Here is a 6,000-nt window from a genome sequence, read left to right as displayed (position 1 = left end):
CAGATCAACTTCGTTGAGTATATTCAGGATAAATTGCGTCAGTCCTTCAAGCGGTACACCAAGATTGAAATCCACATTAACAAGAAAGTTCATCTCAAGGAGGCTCAAGTGGACTTGTATTGTTAAAACAATAATTGAAGAATTTCTGCTCTCATTAATTTGTAGCAAGATAAGGCCATTCATGAGTCGAGTACTTTTGAATGGGTACTCTCACTCTTTTTGATCTTCTTAAATCTGTTCATTCATCATCACTGTCACTCTGTTCAGATTGTTCAGAAGTTTTAGGAATAGTTGGTGGTACTCGCCCTTTTGTCAAACAGCTTCCTGGGATCTCACCTCTTCAAGGACAACGGTCTGCGGGTACTACTTGCTTTCTTGATGCACCAGACCCTTCATTAGGATCAGTTTCTCTCATAGTCAACTCTGGTGAGACCCCTAGGTACTGACAACAGTTGACTCTCTTGGACCCCCCTCAGGACAAATGAGTGCTGTCCCACCAGCTTTCTGGTTCTAAACAGCTTGACTAACCTGATCCCTCTGTTGCACTGTAAACACCAAAACATCTGGAACAGGAGCTGTTGTATCATCAAGGGACATGGGACTCTGCAAGTGTGGGCGGCGTGTATCCAAGTTGTGAGACCTCCGCACTTCACAGCAGTGTTGGTAACCAGGATCAATTGGTTTGGACCTCTCCAATGGTCCATACCAGGTGATCTTCACCATTACCCAGTCATCAGAACTGAGATCATGGCACAGCTCCGGTTGTGTTGCAAGGGCAGCTTCTCTAACCTGGTAAGACACAGAACTTACCATATCAGCCAAACCTTTACAGTAGTCCAAGATCAAGGCATCAGTAATATTTACAAGAGCATTGGCAGGAACTGTAGGCTGTCTCATCACTCATCCCATATTTACTTTGTGGGGCAATAAGCCTGTCCTCCTGTCTGGTGTACTTCTCAATCTCATCAACACAAAATACAAGGCATCAGACCACTTGAAAGACATTGAAGTGCACAGCTTTGCCAGTCTGTTATTCAGTGTGTTATTGATTTGTTCCAGAAGTCGAGAAACCTCTGGATGGTAACTTCAATGAAGCTTCTACTTAACGGTAGTGAGGCACATAACAGTTTCAGGACATCATTGTTAAAATGAGTTCCTCGGTCTGACTCGAGAGAAATGGGGTATCCAAAATGTGGAATTAACTCTCTTAACAACAATTTTGCCATAGTTGAACTGTCATTTCGCCTTGTTGAATATGCTTAAACTCATTTTGACAAAAATGAATACAATAACCAGTACATATCATTGCAAAGGGGTGCTTCACAATTAAATCCATTTGCATGCTTTGAAGGGACCTGCATATATTCTTAATTGGCTCATGACAACTTGCATTTTTCTTCCTGCATTCTGTTGTTGGCATACCACGCAACAGTCGTACAATGTTTCAGCAGTCACTCTAAATCTGGGATTAAAGCACACCTGTTGAAAGAGGCTCATCATTGCAGCTCTTCCTACAGCTGCAGAACTATGATAATATTTACCTTTACGTGACAACAAGCTATCAGGTGATACACGTCTGCCATCAGTGTAAACCAAGACATCATGCTATCTTTTTGTACATCCAGCTTGCACCCCCCTTGTTGTTCTACTAATGTCGCTTCCTCTTGTAATTTCCTGACTTCATCCCTAGTATCTAATGCTGTTAACAAGATATTATGATTTGTGACATCTGATGTTTTGTTCAGAAAAGTCATTAAAAGAAAGCACATTTAATGCACCATACTTTGTGATCTCATCAGCATATTTATTGCCAACAGTCACGTAGTCAGTGCCTTGTATATGTCATACGCATGTGGCTACAGCATTTAGGCAGGCAATTGTAGGGAGTGCAATAAGTTCCTTACACTTTCACTGTTTTGTATCAGCAATCTGGAGGAAGTCATGAACCCACTTAGTGCCTACAATTGCCCAAAGTCATGCACAACTCCAAAGTCGTACTGACTATCTGTGACTATTGTAACTCTAAGCTGTTCGAATAAGCTGCAGGCTTGTGTGAGCACTATCAGTTCTGCCACCTGTGCAGAGTGCACTCCTTGCAACCCTGATGCTTCAAAAATAGCTGCAACTGTACAAACATCATAAGCAACTCTCAAATTTCCTTCACAGTTTCTCAAACAGGACCCATCAACAAACACCACATGATCAGATACAGGCAATAATTCATCCGGGATATCAGGTTGGGGCTTGGTACATAATTCAGTTACATCCAAACAATCATGTTCAGCTTCATCAGTCACAAATTCCTTTCCAGGCAGTGGCAACAGAGTGGATGGATTCCAAACCATGCATCTTTTAAGAGTCACATTCTCTGTGTTGAAAAGGATTAGCTCCTATTTTGTAAGATGACTGTTCATCAGATACAGTGTCTCCACTGAATTGGGTAGAAATACTGTTAATGGATGCCCCACTTCTATAATTTCACACTTCTCAAGACCCCTGCATGTAGATGCAACTGATTTAAAACATCCTGGTAATGGATCAAGAGTTACTGAAAAATAGGCTGTGGGCCTGCGACTACTTTCATGCATTTGTGCCAACACTAAAAGAGCACAACCTTCCTTCTCACTGCAGAATAAACCAAAGCACTTGTTGCAATCATCAATTCCTAGAGGTGGTTCCTTGCAAAGGCATTCTGGCAGCTCAGTGAATGCAGTCATGCAACTGTCATCCCAAGGTACCAGATCAGACAGGTATTTGTGTGACAACTTCTAAAGAGGTTTCACTGTCAAAGAAAAATTCAGACTCCACTGACGCCAATAGCTCACCATTCCTAGGAACATGCGGATTGCTTTTTGGGTAGTTGGTGGGTTCATGTTAAGAATCGGTGTGATTCTTCCCTGTGACACTTTCCTTGCTCCTTTCTCAACATGGTGAGGCACCAACTTGATATTTTTATGCTGTTGGTATCTGCCAAGCCGGATGTTCTCCTGCTCTCCGAGACTTGGCTTACATCCGACTCTACTCCAGATATCTTAGCGGCACTCCCCTCTGATTATTACATTCTATCAGCAAACCGGCCTGCAGGAAAGACAGGAGGGGGAGTTGCCGCCATTATACATAAAAGTCATAAGTTTACCACGTTGACCTCTTTTACTCTTCCAGAAGTCGAGAATATTGTTATCAATCTCGACACTAATCCGGGATCGTTTGCTTTGGTACTTATCTATCGCCCTCCCCAGCCTATGCCCTCTTTCCCTCTTTCCCTTAGTGAACAGATGGCAAATCTCGCCATGAACCATACCAGAGTTATGCTGATTGGGGACTTGAATTATTGGTTCAATGACGAAGGTGGGGGGCCTCAGTCGGCAGAACTCTCTGAACTACTTTCTAATATTAACTTGGCCCAACATATTACGGCTCCTACGCACATTAAGGGTCATATCTTGGACCAAATTTGGTCGCATAACATAGAACTGTCGCCACCTCTTATTTCACCGTGTATATGGTCGGATCACCATCTAATTGAATTCACAGCAACCTTTAAAGGTAGGGTAAAGATTCCGAAGGTAGTGGGAGGCCTGACCAGAAAGTGGAGAACACTGGATACCCAGGAATTTCTTGATTCATTGGTTAATTCCCTCCCCCTTGCTAATCCCAACTCTAATGTTGACTCTATGGAAAAAGATATCACTGATTGGTTACTGGTGGCCAGTGATATTCATGCCCCGCTTATCGAATTCTCACGGGCCAGACATGCTGAAGCCCATAAATGGTTCACCACTGAACTTAAAACACAAAAATTATTGTTACGTCAGGCCGAGAGGAAATGGAGGCACGGTTATACTAGCGAAGATAGACAGCTTTACCTGTCAGCTCGTAGGGTCTATAAGAAAGCTTTATTGGCCGCTAAGACCTTGTACTTTTCTACAAGGGTTCTTGTGGCCCCTAACAAATCCAGAGAAATTTTTAGGATTGTAAATGACCTTAGTAGCAATGACAGAATTTCACCCTGTTTGGCCCCCACCCAAAAGCTGTGCAACTCACTGAACAGTTTCTTTGTGGACAAAATAGAAACCATTAGGGCAAGTATCCCCTCCTTAGTAAATGGGAAGCCTTTAGATGATAATCATTATAATTTATCCACTATGGATCAATTGATGACCATAGATCCCGACACTCTATCAGAATTAATGTCCTGAGTCAAGTCGGGTTCTCCCAAGGACTGCTGCCCTTCCTCTATCTTGAGGAAAGTATTTTCAGCCTTACCTTATAGTATCCTTCCCTTCCTTAACGAATCTCTTAGTAAAGGGGAAGTACCCAGCACGTTAAAAAATGCCACATTAGTTCCTCTTCTTAAGAAGCCAGGAGCAGACCCTTCTGATTCTTCTAATTACCGTCCTATTTCCCTTCTCCCCTTTTTTTCAAAGATCTTGGAGGCCCCTGTGGCCAGATGTCTCTCCAATTTTATTGAAAAATCTGATTACCTCCAACCGAATCAAGCCGGATTTCGGCCTGCTCATTGTACAGAATCAGTTATCCTGGCAGTGATGGATACCTTGAGGGCTAACGCGGATATGGGGACCCCGCAGGCACTTGTGCTCCTGGATCTCTCGGCTGCGTTCGACACAGTTGACCATAACATCTTGCTGTCCCGTGTCAAACAAGCGGGGATCCGGGGAACGGCTTACAGGTGGATAAAGTCTTTTCTAACTGGCAGAACCCAAGCAGTGCGCCTCGGGAATTATACTGCCCCCAGCCTGCCCACTTCATGTCGAGTCCCACAAGGCTCGTCCCTTTCCCCATTACTGTTTAATTTGTATATTCGCCCCTTGATCCACTCACTTAAAACCATGAGAACTACTGTTTTCAATTACGCTGACGATCTCCAGCTGGTTTTTAAGTTGGATTCGCCAAACGCAGCTGTCGAATTCCAAGCTACAATGTTATATATTAAACGCTAGATGGATTTCAATCAATTAAAGCTTAACCCTGGCAAGACGGAATTGGTACTGCCTGGGAAGAGTTCCACCTGCTGGGGACCTCATTTCTGGCCAAGTGAATTAGGCCCTCCCCCCATCCCTTCTCTATCAGTAAAAAGTCTTGGGGTGACTATAAACTCTGTTCTCTCATTGAGGGGACATGTAGGTACTGTGATCTCTTCTTGTCTTTTTCAATTTCGCAAAATTAGAAAAATCGCGTACCTGCTGTCTCACCAAGCTCTTGTTCAGGTGGTGATAGCCTTGGTGCCTTCCCGCCTTGATTTTTCCAATTCTCTTTACACTGGTCTTCCTCTGAGCCTGCTCAGCCGCCTTCAAATAATTCCGAATCAGGCAGCGAGACTGATTTATAAACAGTCGAAATGGCAATCAGCAAGGCCTTTATTGTCTAAACTACACTGGCTGCCCATAGCACAACGCACTACTTTTAAGACGGGATGTATAGTCTTCAAGGCATTGCATTGCATAAGCCCTAAATTCCTTAATAGCCTGATCACCAGACATGTCCCCATGCGTAACCTTCGTTCCGCCCATCTCCATCTCCTTACTATTCCATCAATTAAATTAAAATGGCAGGGTGGTCGTAGGTTTTCCTATTTGGCTCCCAGGCTTTGGAATTCACTCCCACTCTCAGTTAGGAATTGTGACAGCTTACTAGGCTTCAGAAAGGCCTTGAAAACCTGGCTCTTCGGGTAATCCTGTTAAATCGGTCTTTCGCAGCTACTTGTGTATGATTAGCGCCATGAAACCTCTGGTGAACATGCGCTTAACAATTCCATCTTAACATAACATAACATGTTGTCCTAAGTACAGGACTTCAGTCTGGCAAAACTGTATCTTTGTCTGGGATACTTGATGTCCAGTCTCTGCAAAATGGTTCAGAAGAGCAATAGTGTCAATTCCACAAACCTCCTTATTAATTGACCACACCAATAGGTCATCAATATACTGTACAAACACTGAATAATTTGGCCTTACCAAAGACTCATGATTCTTTTTAAGG

This window comes from Lissotriton helveticus, chromosome 3_1 (assembly GCF_964261635.1).
Source record: "Lissotriton helveticus chromosome 3_1, aLisHel1.1, whole genome shotgun sequence".
NCBI lineage: Eukaryota > Metazoa > Chordata > Amphibia > Caudata > Salamandridae > Lissotriton > Lissotriton helveticus.
The sequence above is the reverse complement of the archived record's forward strand: the minus strand, read 5'-3'. Positions refer to the sequence as shown.